The following is a 16,017-nucleotide window of genomic DNA, read 5'->3' as shown; positions in this document are numbered from 1 at the left end:
GGCGTCATCGGCCTCTGACTCATCTTGTGCTAGGAATCTTGGGTTCATCAGGTAAAACTGCTGGGTAGTTTCAGTTTATGTCTATGTTATGTGGTCTGTGTCCGTTGTCTTCAGTGTCATAGGGCTTTGTGATGTCTCAACGCTTTACAGGCATCGTTATGGGCCATATCGGCAGCAGGAGCGCTTGCATACTTTCCTGGATCGGGCTTATTCTGGCATCTTTATGGTTTTGCTTTTTGAGACCAGAAGAAGTACACAAGGTGTTCCTATCCATCTTCCTTCTCAGTTTTGCTAGTATCTTTTTTTCATGTGCCATTCCCTTGGACTTCTATATGAAGTGTACTAGACCCTCCTCACTGCAGTAGTTTCGTACCTTCCGTCGCCTCAAAGCATCCTGGTCTCAAGAATTTATCTTCTGAAGTGTTATCTCAAGTCTTCGTGTCATCTCTGCTTATATTTGATGCACTGGATGTCCATGTGCTGCTTATGCTTGGAGCTGCCCTGCCCTGGCACATTCAGTCATGGCTAGTTTGAACAGTTTTAAACTCTCATCTCTTGTCTATGGGCTTTTGGGTAGAAAGCTTATGGGCCTGGTGTGGGGATAACTCCTAGCTGTCAGCTACTTGCAGACTGCCTCATGCTGTCTTGCAGGTCCCCAAGGCAGATTTTGATCCCTGTGGTCACTGATGCTACCAATTTTCCCAGGATCTACTGTTCCACATCAAGGAGCAGCAGATGGAAGAAGATGTTAAAGCATCTTCTTTAGGGGGGAGTGTTTCTAGTAATGGCTGCAGTCAGCGTGTAAGCTGAGGAAGGGGTGTCTGAGAGTGTGTCTGTGTGTGTGTGTGTGTTGACTGGCTCTAACCTTATGCGTGTGTTGTTTTTTTGTCTTTCAGGTTCTTCAGTTCATTTTAAAATTTAGAATACGAAAAATCCAGCTGGTCCTGCCCATGCTGTGGGGTCAGTCAGAGGGACACAGGGTTCCTCTTCTCCTCTCTGCTGGGATGAACTGCCTAGGGAATACCATTTCTGACAGCCCAGTCCTACCTGTGTCCTTTGGAAAAGGGCAGAGGTGAAGAGGCGACTGCCAGAGTTCCTTGGGGATGATGGAGTTGTGGTGTTTGGCTGTGCCCAGAGGGGCAGGTTGGGCATTATTTGTGTGTCTGAGGACTGGGGAGCCGAGCTCTCAGTGCATTCCCAGCTCTCCCAGGGGCGGCAGCTGGTGCAGGGCTGGGTGACAGCCTCTGGTTGGGCTCGGGGCAGGCCCTGGCCCCGGCACAGACACGCTGGGGTGGTTTGGGGCCGCTTGGGGAGCAATGGGAGGAAAATGAGGGATGGTGCTGGGCGGAGAGATCAGCCTGTGCTTGTGTCAGTGCAGCTGTGCAAGGCGCTGGGATCTGGGTAAAACTCCAGCTCTCCTGGTTTTCAGGGATGCAAGGTCTGAGGGACTGGATTTACCTAGGGCTTTCCAGGAACAAGGGGAAATGTGGTGCCAGAGCTGTGCCCTGTCAGGTTGTGTTTCCCTTTGGGGACAGGGAGTCTCTGGGCTGAGGTGAGATTGCTGTGTGAGTGGCAGGAAACAGGGAGCTCAGAATTGCAGGCACTGATGGAATAATTGTCTTAGGTCTGTTTGGTTTGTGTTTGTGAAAACTGGGATTTGGGCTGGAGAGGTGCTCTTGGGAACAATGGATAGAGTACCTTTGCTCCATGGTTGTGTAAGGAACGACAGGGAAGGGGAGTATTTATAAACTGTTCTCAGTATTTCATGCAAATTTGGGGTGGAGCAGCGATGCAGGTGGGTGGGTTTGGCCTGGGCCTGTCAGGACTAACCCCAAAGAATCCAACCAAGCCCCTGACCCCTCAAGGCATCTGTGAAACACTTCCACAGCAACCCAAGTCAGAAATCCAGTGATTATGGAGGTAAAATTATAGGTAATTGCCTGTGATCTGTGGGGAATTTCCTTTGGAATTATCAATGAAGGCAGAGCATATCTTTCAGCTCTTTTCCTGGTGTGCAGTTTCCTCTCTGGTTTAAATGAGTTTGTGTGCTCCTGTTAACAAGCAGTGTGTTTTCACCCTGAAATTTGGGGTGATAGTCTTTCTTTAGCGTTTTTCCCACAACTGAATCATCCCGTCCATGTATTTCTACACAGCTGCTTTGGCCGTGGGTCAGAGAGAGAGAAGGGAAATGACTTTTTACGGGGGTGAAATTTCTCCAGGCAGGAGTGGGACGTCATCTTGCCCCTTCCCAGTGCCCTGCAGGTGCATGGGAGTATCTCAGTGCCGGCCCAGTTCTCTGAGAAATAACAACGCTTGGGAGGTTCGAGTGTTGATAACAGCTCTCCTGTCTCCTGGTAGCAGTCCTAGGCAGAGGAGGGAAAAATGGAACTTGTGTTATTCGTGGAAACTTTCTGCTGTTTCTTGTGCAGAGTTTTAGATCTTTGTATGATTTGCTATCTGGTGTCTGTAGGAAGAGAATGACTTATTTGAGGTAAAAATTGAGATAATCAATAATGGACAGGTAGGGAAAACTTTTGAAGTAAACTCGAGGTGACCTGTAGTGGAGACCATGAAGATTTTGAAGTAAACTATAGCAATCAGTTGTGCACAGGTAGGGAAACCTTTGGGGGTAAAATACAAGGTCATCTCTAGGTGAGGGAATGAACACTTTTTGAGGTAAACTGAGTGAATCAATTGTGGAAGTATTAGTAAATTCTGGGGGTGAAACTTGATATAACCTCCATGGTAGAAAATAAATAAATCTTTTGAGGTAAAAAGGAAGTAATCAGTGTTGGAGAGGCAGGGAGATTTTGAGAGTAAACTTGAGTCTGTAGTGCAGAGAATGAACATACTGAAGTTAAATGGAGGTAGTAACTTGCAGACAGGGAAAAAATTTGGGGGTCAAGTCTGAGGTAATCTCTAGGGCAGACAACATTTTTGAGGTAAACTGAGGCAATCACTAGGTGACAGGTTGGAAAAAGTTTTGGGGGGTAGAAATTAAAATGACCTGTTGGGCAGAGAATGGACATACTGAAGTGAAAATCAGGTAATAAGTAGTGGACAAGTAGCAATAATTTTGGAGGTGAAATCTGGGGTGAAGTGTGGCAGGGAGAGCGTACATCATGAGGTAAAGTGAGACAGTACTGGAAAGATAGCGAAATATTTCAGGGTAAAACTTGATGAAATCTCCAGGGTAGAAAGAGAATATTTATAGGTCAAAAAGACTAAATAGTTAGTGGGCAGGTAGGGAAAATACTGGGGGTAAAATCTGAGGTTATCTCTAGGGGGAGAGAATGAACATACTGAGGTAAAAATCAGGCAATGAATAGTGAATGTTAGGGAAATTTTGGGGGGTAAAACTGGAGCTAGTCTCCAGAGTAGTGAATGAATACTTTCTTGTAAAAAAGAAGAAATCGGAAGTGGACAGACAGGGACAGCTTGGAGGGAAAAGCTGAAGCAATCCCCAGGGAAGAGAATGAACATCATGAGGTAAACTGAGGTAGGCACTTGCAGAGACACAGTGAAAATTTTGGGGATAGACACTGAGACATTCTCGAGGATAGAGAAAATTACTTTTTGGGGTACCTTGAATCAGTAGATGTATTTCCCTTCTTGTGTGCTAAATCTTCCAGTGTGCATAGTCCCCCCATCAACTAAAGCCTACCCTGACATTCTTCTTCCTTGGACACATCTGGAAGAACCGTCTCCAGATACTATTTCCTTCTGCAAGGGCTCGTTCCTCGAGATGGAACTTCGGCGTTTTGCTTCTCCTTTCAGAGGAGCAGCAGAAGCGGTCGTTGCCAGGGGAACGGTGCAGGCGAGGGAGGGGGGGGGGGGTAGGAGATGGGAATCCTCTCGGAGGCCGATTCCTCCAGGAGCGGGGGAGCAAAGGCGGAGGCTGCTGCCGGCACTGCCAAGGGCACCAGCTCTTGGGGCCGGTACCAGAGGCTGGCGTGGAGCTTCTGCACGGGTCCGCAGCAGCCACGGCGACAGGAGGCCGAGCTGCCGGCGGGCCCAGCGCGGCCCGCGGGGCCGAAGCCGGGTTCAATGGAGCCGCGGCAGAGAACGCAGCGGGGGCAGGGGCTGCTGGAACGGCCCCGGACAGCGGGAGCGGGGCCGGAGCCGGGACTGGGGCCGCCGGCCGGGGCGGGGCCGGGGCGGGCCGGGCTGGTGTGGAGCGGAGGGCCGGGCTAGGGCCGGGGACAGGGACACCGAAAGCGGCGGGCTGGGCTGGTGTGGAGCGGAGAGCCGGGCTAGGGCCGGGCACAGGGACACCGAAAGCGGCGGGCTGGGCTGGTGTGGAGCGGAGAGCCGGGCTAGGGCCGGGCACAGGGACACCGAAAGCGGCGGGCTGGGCTACCGCTGGAGCCGCAGGGGCTGGAGGGGTCGGCGGGAACAGCGGGGCTACCGGCGGAGCCGCCGCCGCTGGGACAAGCGGTGGAGCCGCGGGCGGCGCCACAGGAGCCTGGGCTTGGGGCGAGGCAGGCGGGAATGGAGGGGGCGATGCTTCCAGGGGCTCCCAGCCCTTCTCTTTCTTGCTTTCCCTTTGCTCCTTTCCTTGGGTCTCGGACAACTTTAAAATTCTTATCCCCTTAGACTCTGTTTCCCACCCAGCATGAAGCGTACTTGCTTTCTTCTGTGTTAACGAGTTCTTTTGAATTTACCAATACTTGTAAAGCCTGACAGATCCAGACTTCAAGAGCCATGTCTGGGCCAGAAGACACGGTCGGATCTTATTTCCTTCTCGGCCCAACCAAACATACAAAACTGGATCATTTTGACTTTGCTCGTTTCCTTTGTACTTGGGTTTGTATTCCATAACTCCCCAAGGGCTTGCCTGGGGTATTTCCGCTGGCACGCCTCTATTCCCTTTTTTATTCCCTGACTCTTGCTTACTAGTTTTATGTCCCATGTCCCATTTTCTCAGAATCTTATCTATCTTTCCCAGGCCTTTGTTTCCCACCTTTTTAATAAAAACCACCAAAACAACTCTTCAAACCTCACCACCTCTTTCCCCTTTCTTCTAGAATACAAAAGTTCCCTCCTCTTAATAAAATATGCCTCCTTCCAGAAAATAAAGTTCTATTTCAAGGCTTAGCATTTCTATCACATACATTCTCATTCATTCTCACTCACTCCTTTTTATTGTTCCAACTTCTCTTTCTCAAGCGTTATCAGTCACAACCACACAAGGCTTAGGTACCTTTTAATTTCAAATTGTTGGCCGATGCTCACCCCTGGGCCCAAAATTCCAGGTTTCTTGAAGTAATCCTCAATTTGACGGAATTAAGCCTGGATTTCTTGAATTTTTTTTTTTTTTTTTTAACTCTCAATCCAGCAGCCTCAAAACCCAAATGTCTCGGATTTGTCCTCAATTTGGCAGAATTAAGCCTGGATTTCTTGAAATTTTTTTAAACTCTCAACCCAGCAGTCTCAAAACCCAAATGTCTCGGAACTAACCCTCCATTTAGCAGAATTAAGGCTGGATGTCTCGAATTTTTGAACCCTCAATCCAGCAGTCTTAAACCCTAAATTTCTTGGATCCAATACTAGGAAATTCTTGACTCTCCTCCTTCAAGGACTCCAATCCCTTCCCTGAAAGCCCGTCCCAGTTAACCCGGGGCTTCTCTCACTCTTTTTATCTTTGGCTTCGCCTCTTTACTGACTGCTTCCCTCGCGGCAGAGCAGAGCCACAGCCTCAGAGGCTCCACACTCGCTTCGCACCCCTGGGGTAACCAGCCCGCGTCTCATGCACACACTTTCATCCCCCTTATCCCCCCAAAAAGAGGAAAGAAAAAATACTCACTTTTCTCGGAGTCTTGGTGCACAAGATTTTACGTGTTTAATTACCGTGGTATCTCAGGGAGCCTTTTCTTTCCTTTCTTGTTGCTTTGTCTCCTCTCTTGCCCTCCGGGTGTTTGACTGCAAAGCCCCCTGACCCCGCCGGGAAACACAAAGCGAGGCCGCCAAAAGCGGGCGGGGGCACCCCCCTGCTCTGGGTTCCCCGGGAGATCCCAGAGCTGAGCCCTTATCCCCGTACGGGCCACCAAATTGTGAAACACGAGGTTCGCTATTTGTAAAATTTGAAGGAAAGTTTAAGAAAAGGGACAATTAGGAGACAACAGCAAAAAGGGCGGTACGGCCGGCTGCTTCGGCAGAGAACCAAAGGCGCACCTGTACATCCAAAAGATCGGCTTTAAAAGTACATCGCTTATTTTTATTCATCACCATCATGCACCACTCATTAATTCTTTGGAGTTGCTGAGTATCATCTTATCAGTCTTATCTTTTTCCTTGGCTCCATTCCGTCTGGTCTCGGGTCCTTTTCTTCTGATAAGATTTTCCAGGAATGTGAAGACCCCCCCCCATCCTTCCCAAACTGAGCACCCAAACTACAGACATTCTACAGCATTACATTACAGAACCCAGGCAAAGCTTTTCTCACATTAAGGACCGTGAAAAAACCAACATCACAATCCATTCCTAACAATGATGGAACATGCAAAAAGCCAACATCACAATACCGTTCAGAACAGAGGGATCAGCGGCTATGCGCATGCGCAGGCGGAGTGATCCGCCAGGAGGGACTATTTGTGATGCGACCCTGCCCGCGGAGGGATCAGTGGTGATGCGTCCCCACGCGGAGTGATACGCCAAAAGGGACTATTTGTGATGCGGTCCTGCCCGCGGAGGGATCAGCGGTAATGCGTCCCCGCCCGCGCATGCGCACTGATCCGCGCACCCCCGGCCATCTGCGCACGCGCAAGGATCCGCACACGCGCAGCTGCCAAAACGAGCTTCACTCTAGACTTCGAAGGGAAGTTGAAGAAAAGGGACCGTTTAATAAAAGCTTAAGGAAATCAGGAGACAGCAGCACAAAGGGCGCTACAGCCGGGTGCTTCGCACGGAGACAAAGGCGCACCTTTACACCCAAAAGATCGCCTTTAACAGCGAGCTCCCGCAGCCAGCTCACAATCCCAGCCCGCCTTCCCGGGCAGGGTTTCTTTCGGACCAGGGCTGCATTTCCATCCCCCCCTCTGGGAGTCACCAGGTGCGTTAGGAGCGAGCCGATCCCGCTCCCTGAGACACAAGGGCTTGCTCGAGGAGACTGTTCCTGTTCCTCTCTTCCAGCCACTCTGCTCTCCCCAAAACACCCATTTCCTCGGAGCTCCTCTGAAACTGCATTTCCATTGACCCAGGGCTCCAGAAGCTGCAGAGTCGTGCAATGGGGTTTTTTTGGGAAGGGACCTTAAGCTCTTGCAGTTCCACCTCTGTCATGAGAATTTCAGGGCTCTAAGACTCACAGAACGATTTGGGCTTGGAAGGACCTTAAAGCTCATCCAGTGCCACCCCTGCCACGGGCAGGGACACCTTCCACTGTCCCGGGCTGCTCCCAGCCCCAATGTCCAGCCTGGCGTGGAACATTCCAGGGGATCCAGGAGCAGATCCCCCCTCTCTGGGCAGACAGAATGAGCTAAACCTGGCTATTCCTGAGGGAGTGATGGCAGCACAGCCGAGTCCTGCATCCCTGATTCCCACTGGGAATCTCCATGTCCTTCCTGCTGTGGGATCCAGGAGTTGCAGTAGGATTTTTGTGTTTTGTGCTGCATTCCCAGCACGGCAGAACCTGTCACCCTCGGAAACATGGCCAGCGTGACAAGTTTTTGCTCCCTTTCTGCTTTGTTTTTGCTGTGTTTTGTTTCTCTCGACAGCTGGCTTAGAACTTCTGTGTTGCTGTTTAGACGTCAAGCTTTGGGGCTGAGGTTTTTTATTCCCAGGTGCTTGCTGGCAGTAAAAATACACTTCACATCTGCAGTGTGTGCACGTGGCTTGGGCTGTGGATTCACAATTCTGGGGCAAAAAGAAGTCCCTTCACACCTGTGCTGCTGGTGGTGTCCCCTGTGAGAAGTTTGGTGGCTCGTTTGTGGCTCTCTCAGTTGTTCCCTTTCACAGAGCCCAGCATTTCTCCCCTTTTCAGTTTCATCCTGCAGAGCTTCGTTCCTGCTGCCGCAGCGTGTTCTGAACCCTCCGCTCGCAGCCTGGGGGTGCCTTTTGTGCTGCTCCTCTGTGGGGCTGACTTGAGAGCGGAATCAAGGTTGGAAAAGACCTCGGAGATCACTGAGTGCAACCAGCACCACCACGGCCACCGCTGACCACGTCCGCCCATGCCACAGCCACAGGTGTTGGAGCACTCCCAGGGGTGGGCACTCCAAACCTCCCTGGGCAGCTGTGCCAAGGCCGGAGCGCCCTTTCCATGGAGGAATTTCCCCAATATCCACCCTGAGCCTCCCCTGGCCCAGCCTGAGGCCGTTCCCTCTCCTCCTGTCCCTGTTCCCTGGGAGCAGAGCCCGACCCCCCCGGCTGCCGCCTCCTGTCAGGGAGTTGTGCAGAGCCACAAGGTCCCCCCTGAGCCTCCTTTGCTCCAGCCTGAGCCCCTTTCCCAGCTCCCTCAGGAACTCTCCAGCCCCTTCCCAGGTCCCTCAGGAACTCTCCAGCCCCTTCCCAGCTCCGTTCCCTTCCCTGGACTCGCTCCAGCCCCTCCATGTCCCTCTTGTCCCAGAGCTGCCTCCAGCACTGGAGGTGCCCCAGCAGTGCCAGCACAGGGACGGGCACTTCCCCGGCCCTGCTGTCACCCCAAGGTGGCACAGCCCAGGTGCCCTTGGCTTTGCCCACCTGGGCACACCCAGCTCGTGTCCAGCTGCTGTCCCCAGCACCCCCAGGGCCTTTCCCAGTTTTCCAGCCCCTCTTCCCCCAGCCTGGAGTGTTCCATGGTGGCCCAGGTACAGGAGGTGGCACCATCTCACTCCACGGTGGGATTTTTACATTCCTTTCATTTTGCCACTCCGAACGCTTATGCAGCTGCATCTGGGCTGGAAAAGTCACTTTTTTACTGGTGTAGCTACTCAGGAGATCTCTGATAACTCTGTTACCCAAGAACAGGGAAGGATGTGTGATGTCCAAGGCCCTGTGCCAGAAAATCCCAGGTTTTGTGGTGTTTGTTCTCCCCCAGCACAGTTTGATGAGATTTGTCCAAAACAGCTTTCCTGGGGAAGCCCTTAATCGTGTGGTCATTAAGGGAGAAATGGAAACAGTGCTGAGCATGCGCGGTGTTGTGGGAAGGGAAGCGCAGGAGCAGTGCTATGCCTGGTTACGTCATGTGGCGTTGAAGGGCGGGGCGGAGCCGGGCAGCGCTGCGCATGCGCACTGACTTTACCCACCCGGTGCTGTTGCTCCGTGGGTACCGTCCGGTGCTGCCCGGGAGCGGCTTGGAAGCACCGGGTTCGGTTCCCGGCTGCAGCAGCGGCGGGCGAGGGTTGTGGTGACAATGGAGGAGGGCGGCTGTTGCTGTGGCTGCAGCGAGATGGAAAGTGAGCGGAGAACGGCGACGCAGCGTGTGCCGGGAAAAGACCCGAGGGGGGGCGGCCCCGGAGCAGAGCCGGGCGGGAGCGGGCGGCGGGGACTGCGCGGTTTGAAGGCGGTCCCGGCGCGGGCGCGGAGCCGGGGAGGAGCTGCGGGGCTGGGGCCGGGGCTTGCGGGCGGCACGGCGGGACCTCCCTGCAGAGCCTTTCCTGGGAAACAAAACCTGGAGTTTGTCCCACCTCGGCCCCGTGGCAAGGGGCAGCGCAACCGAGGGGAGCAGCGCCTGAGCAGGGGCGGCAGCGTGCGGGCGCAGGGAAGACGCGGCTGGTGCTGGAGCGAGAACGTGCAGGTTTCTTACATTTAAATGAACGTGGAAAGCAGGGAGAGAGGTGGTATAAAAGCACCGGGTGCTCGGGCAGGTGAGACAGGACTCAGGGGAGGGAGTCGCTTTCCTGAGCTCCTGAAGTTCCACTTGACTCTCTCAGGAGCACTCGTGAGAAGTTTCCCATTTGGAGTTGGGCTCCAAAAGGAAGGAACTTGAAACCGCTTCTTCTGATAAATCCATAAGTATGGGAGGCCCTATGAAGCCCACGGGTGTAAGCAGCCAATAACTCCCACGAGTATTTTAACTACTAAAAATAGCAACTTTTATTTCTTCTGCACACAAACGACTTGGCTGTCCTGTGCAGGGTTCACTGAGGCTGTGAATTGCAATCCAGGGCATCTTCAGGCTCCTGGTGCTCGGGACTGTGGCGTTTGGTGTGCAGAAAACATCCCAGGCTGTCCAGCTTGGGTGTGGATGTGCATTTCCACAGTTCCTCAGAGTGGGAGAAGGCCAAGAGGGTGATGGGAAGGCCTTTCTTCTAGGCCTGGGCATCCTCAAGACACCTCAAGGATGTTTTATAAATGTTTGTTGTCTTTTGTTTCCCAGCCCAGGGCTGAGCTGGAGAACGGGTGGAGACAGTGGCAAGCGGGAGTCCCATGTTTACATCTGCCCTTGGATTCCACTTTCTTCCAGTGGGTCTGTGCTGCCTGAAGTACAAAGGAAGGAGGTGTTGGAGTACCTGTTTGTTCACCTGTTGAGCTTGGAAGAGATGCTGAGTGTGAAATTCCAGGGGTGCCGGCTCCTTGCGAGCTGTTGGTTGCTGAGGAGATTGGGTAGGGGAAAGGGGGGGAGAGTCCGAGCACAGCACAGTGATAGGAGCTGGGTTTGCATCTCAATCTAAGGCATCTCAAAGCCTGATAAGATGGAAAGAAGACTTTGCTGTGTTAATGCACAATTACATTTTTGTGCAATTTTTTGAAATTAGGGCTGGGATCAATCTGGGGAGGTTATCTGGCCCAATTCCCTGTGCCCTGCTTTGCCATGAGGAATGGATGCCTGACCTCTTTGCAGAGAGCTGCTGCTGCTAAAGATTTCTCAGTTTCTATAGTGAATTTATCCCAGTACTTTGCTGCTATAAAGAAGTCTCCTCTTGCTGCCATTTCCCCTTATTACATTTAAGATCAGCTCCAGCTGAGTTAGAATTTAATCCCAACCTTTTCCCCTTTTTTTTTTTCCCAAGAGGCCTCAGCTATCTCGCTATTTCTTTCCTCTCTCACCCTCCAGGTCCTGTTTTTCAGACCTCGTTCTTTCCTTATAAAACCCTTGATAACCCATTCCCCACTTAAGGCTTTGTTGTATCCTTGTTTTGCTACCTTCTGGGTGCTGTGGATGAAGGTCCGGCTTTGAGGAGCACACCCTGCTCCCTTTGCTCAAGGGATTGCAGTTATTCCAATCTCCTGCTGCTGAGGGCTTCCTTAGGCTCTTGCTGAAATGAAAAATATCCAGGAAGTTTTTCCTTTTTTGAGATTAGACTGGTTTCTGCAGGTCCTTGAGATGTGACCATGATGGTTAAAAACCCACAGTGCAAATGAAGGTTTCTCCCGTCTTCCCCCCTGCCCCCTACCTGCTCCATGCACAGTTCATTACTTTGTAATCACAACTACTAAGGAAACCTTTCTAATCTTGTCAATTGGCAATGCAACTGCTTTTAAATTCTGGTTTAAAATAGGTTTTGAAGTCAGGCTCTGCCCTTGCTATTGATTTGAATTCTTGACTGAGTAAATTATTGGTGCTTAACAAGCCCTTTGTTGCTTTAAAGCCTTTCTCCAAGGGTCAAAGAATAACACTGACAGGGAGTGAAGGAGCGCTGCCCAGTAGTTGCTTAGAAACGGAGTGTGTTAAACCCGGTTTCTTTAAAAGCAGTTTTGAGTAAGTGAAATTCAGGCACTTGAATTACTTTGGGAAATGGTCCATTTAGGATAGATCCACACTGACAGAAGCTGTTTATCTGAGGTCAGGACATGCTTTGATCAGTGCAGGGCCTTCCCCTCAAGAAATGCATGAGCCAAGCCCAGCAAGGTAGAGGAAAAGACACAAGTTCAGCTTAGGGAGCTGCACAGGTGAAATCCCATGGATGTGCCTGGAGCACGGCCCTCCCCAGCAGCTTTTCTTACAGTTAAATTCTTTAAAAAGCTAAAAGCTGATGCTCAGTACTTTGGGATCTGGCTCAAAACTGTGGAGAGGATAAACTCCCTTACTGGAACTCGGGCAGTGGAGTGCTCACAAGCCAGCAGCCAGATTGCTTCTTGTTCAGCTTCAATTCAACGTTGGCTTTTTGTTGTTGTTTTGGTTGCTGGCTGGTTTTAAAGTATTCTTAGAGATGCTATAAGTGGAAGAAGAGAACAGAAATAGAGTGGAGCACCACTGGCACAGTAACTGATATTTTACTGTTCCTCTTTTTCTTTTAAAAATTTATGTAGATAACATGAACTTTTAAACTCTGTGATTTGGGAGAAACACTCTTTTTTCTCCCTCTCTTTGGAAGAGATATGCAAGTCCTGAGCCGTTGGGCCAACGCTTGCTGCATTTTGTTTACGTTTTTACAATCAAACAAGGGGCTGATAAGATTGACAAGGAGGATACAACTCAGGAGCTCACTAGGCAGCAGCCTCCAAACTCTTTGGGTGATGCAGTAGAGTATGAAGACTGTTTTCCAGTGCGAGATTAATCCATAATAACATGCTCACTGACATAAAAGTCACTTCTTATAAGCCACTTCTTATTCCCTGAAGTGCAGGAGCTGAGGTGTTTGACAAAGCTTTGGCAGAATGATGCAGTATATCCCTGTCAGATTTCTCCTTCTCATGCTAGCAAGAGCAATCCATCTTCTTTAAGGGTTTTGTTCCTTTGGGATTGTGTGTAGTTTAGAGGGAGAACAGTACCCAGAAGCATTAATTATTTCATCTGCACTGCTTTTTTCCTCGACGTGTGAGGTCTGAGTATTGTGCTGGGAAGTGGGGCCAATAAAATTTCTGGGAGTCAGACTTGGAGCTTGAAAGTTTTAGAATTAACACTGGACACTCAGCTCCCTCTATGGTCAGAAGAGGGGGAGACACCTTCCTTCAGGATGTCTCTCCAGGGAATGCTTTTGCAAAGTTCTCTCTTGTAACGGCTGAAGTCTTGCCTCTCCCTGAAATTGCGGTGTAGATCCCACTGGAGGCAGTAAATCTCTCAAATGTATGAGCTTGGGCCTACACACCTGCTAAGGTGTGACTAGAGGTGTGAGAGCTTTTGCAAATGAATTTGGAATAATGAGAATCACAAAACCACTGAGGTTGGAAAAGCCCTCTAAGGTCATCGAGTCCAACGTGTGCCCAATCCCTACCTTGTCACCCAGCCCAGAGCACTGAGTGCCATGTCCAGGTGTTCCTCGGACACCTCCAGGAACGGGGACTCCAAACCTCCCTGGGCAGCCCCTGCCAAGGCCTGACCACCCTTTCCAGGAAGAAAGTCCTCTTGATGTCCAACCCTGGTGCGGCTTGAGGCCATTTCCTCTTGTCCTGTTCCTGGTTGCCTGGGAGAAGCAGCCAATCCTCACCTGGCTACACCCTCCTGTCAGGGAGGTGTAGAGAGCAAGGTCTTCTCTGGGCCTGTTCTTCTTAGGACTGGTATGGAATCACTATTTTGCATTAAAGGACAAGAAGCAGATGTTTTGAAAAAATACTTTGAAATGTTTTTGCATTGCCCTGGAAATCTGCCAAGAATTGGAGTTGCTTACCAGGTTAGGTGTTCTTGCCTGCAACTTCCCAGGGGCTGCTGGAGGGTGGGATGAGGCTATTGCAGAGGAAGTACAAGTACGTGGTTTCTCAGGAGACTGGGTTTACTGTAGTTATGGGACTGGTTTTCCAGACTAGAGGAACCCCTTAAAGGACTGCAGAGGGAGGTGGAGATGGGATTTGGGGTTTGCATCCCCACCTCCTGAGCACACATGGGGTTAGATGCCCCTTGGCAGAGCTGTAAGGTGTAATGTGGGCAGCAGCTCCTCCTCTCTTTGGGGGCCTAAATTGAAATGCTCGGGAACCAAATCACCTCTGAGCTGCTCTGTTGTGAGCAGGAGAGGAAGGGACACCTCCAAAGGCCACACAGCTCACTCATAGTCAGAAAAATCCTACTGCTGAACCTGGAACCCCCCCAAGGATGCCCGGGACCCCCCGGGCCCCTCTGTGATCCTCGACAATGCACCCCCCCATCATCAGACCATGCAGTGTCCCCCAGTGTTCTGCCAGTGGGAGCACTGGAAGAGATACTGGGAACACTGGGAGGGAACTGGGAGGAAACTTCCCACCACTCTCCAACGTGCAGCAGCCCCAAGTGCGACCAGTGAGGAGGAGGAAGTGCTCCCAGTGCCCCGCCCCCACCCCCCCGCCAAAAAAAAAAGTTGGGGGGGGTGCGGGGGGGAGTACGAGAAGAACAAGGATTTAAATGGAGGAGAAAACACTCAGTTTCTGTAATTGTGTTTGAACTTAGGAGGATCCCACTTCATCTACGATTTGGAAGGTCTCAATTGAAGGAACACAGGTTTTCATGATTTTGTATCTCAATTGGCAGGGAATCACCGTTTTCCATTATTTTCCTATCTAAATGGAAGAAGAAAGCCTTTATGGTGCTGTTTGATGGATTTGAATTGAGGGAAACCGCCCCATTTTCATCATCTTAAGGTTAAAATTGAGGGCAAAACACCACCGTCCCTGGTTTTAAAGGGCTTCCCTTGAGAAGAACTTCTTTATGTGCCATTATAAGAGTTCCATCGAGGGGGGACCCTCATTTGAAGGGACCTTCATAGAGGAAAAATGTGTCCAAAAGACCCCAAAATGGTGTTTCTTGAGGGAAATTGAAGAGGGAGCTGCATTTCCCCTCATTTCAGGAGGCTAAATTGAGCAAAACTCCCCCTTGATTCACTTTTTATTTGGGTTTAAATTTAGGGGAGACCCTCCTTATGCATCAATTACGGGTCTAAATTGAGAGGGAACCTCCGTTTTCCCCTTGATTCAAGGCTTTGAAATGGTGACTAAAGGGAGTTTTCCCTTAATTCATTAAGAAATTGAAAAAGAACAGTAAAGATGAGCTGGCGCTGCCGGTTTGGACTCAATTTATCTGTCGGGATTGCAAACTCCGACAGACACCGAGCGCCGACGGATGCCCAGCAGTGACTGTGTCACGCCCCGGCAGATCAAACAGGGGCTGGAAGCTCCATGGAGTAGCTCAGCGCCTGCTCCACTCTTGCCCCCCAAAGCCCGGGATGGACCGGTGGGTCTGGACACATCCCCATTGAGGGGGGCAGAGCCGCTGCTCGGGGGCCCCGGGGGATCCTTTATCCCCCTCGTGCAGCTGCGAGCTGCCAAGGAAAAAGTCCTCGTTCCTAGGCTTGAACCCCTGCAGGTTTACCTCTCATTCTCTTGCTCTGATTTGTTTGACAAGAAATTCAATTTATTCCCGCCAGTCGTGTCTCTTACTCCAGTGACCCGTGAGTGACCTGTCTAGGCCCTTTTCCCGATCCTCAAGTCTTTCCTGATGTGTTCTGTTCCCTGCCCAGGGTGAGGAGGAGAGGGACAGAGCGGTTTTGCTGCCACCAGGCACCTGGCCAGGCCCAGCCCACCCCAATAATCCCTGCGATAATTCACGCCACCATTACCCAGGCGCGCGGCGGGTCCGGCTCCGCGGGCAGGCGGCTACAGTAGTTCAAAGTGGGCAAACTGGGACGGAGTGAGAGGAAGCAGGTGGTGCCGGTGGGTGAAATGTCTCTGCTGCGACCTGCCTGGGAAAGGAGGAGGGAGAACCTGGTGCAAAGTAAAGGGGAGAGAAAGAGGGACAAGGCTGGAGCTGTGGAAGGAAGCGGAGATGGCCAAGGGGCAGCTGAGCATTTTGCTTTCCAACTCTGTGGGGGGAAAGAAAGCGCTGTCAAATCCATCCAGGAAAACAGAGGAGAAATAGCAGGTGGTGGAAATCGCCAGCAATTTGGATTCAATTTGTCTGTCTGAACTGCAAACGCCGACAGACACCGAGCACCGCTGGACGCCTGCTGGCGTTGCGGTGTGTCCTGCTCCGGCTGCAGCCCGCCTGGCGAGACCCCCAGCAGCAGCTGCCCGGGGGCTGCGGATCGGGCAGCAGCCAATCGGAAGCATGGCAGCGTGCGGCAGCCAATAGGAGCCCTGGCTACTCCGGCAGCCAATGGAAAGCGCCGTTTCCTGAGGGACCAGACAAAGCTCGAAGCTCCTCACAGCTGCTTCGTTTTTTGGGACATTTGTGGAAAGCTCGGAGTTCTTTTTTTTTTT

General features: G+C 51.4%; 1 long non-coding RNA gene across 1 annotated transcript; it reads left to right on the top strand.

Annotated features, from left to right (window-relative positions):
• The first annotated feature begins 8,797 nt into the window (after window positions 1-8,797).
• On the top strand, window positions 8,798-11,485 carry LOC121657246. Its single transcript, XR_006014868.1, has 2 exons — window positions 8,798-9,368; window positions 9,846-11,485. It is a non-coding gene; the product is annotated as an uncharacterized LOC121657246 (long non-coding RNA).
• The last annotated feature ends 4,532 nt before the right edge of the window (window positions 11,486-16,017 follow it).

This window comes from Corvus kubaryi, unplaced genomic scaffold, assembly GCF_017639235.1.
Source record: "Corvus kubaryi isolate FWS band 111438036 unplaced genomic scaffold, C.kubaryi_AGA036_p1.0 110, whole genome shotgun sequence".
NCBI classification, from domain to species: Eukaryota; Metazoa; Chordata; class Aves; order Passeriformes; family Corvidae; genus Corvus; species Corvus kubaryi.
The sequence above is the reverse complement of the archived record's forward strand: the minus strand, read 5'-3'. Positions and strand labels throughout refer to the sequence as shown.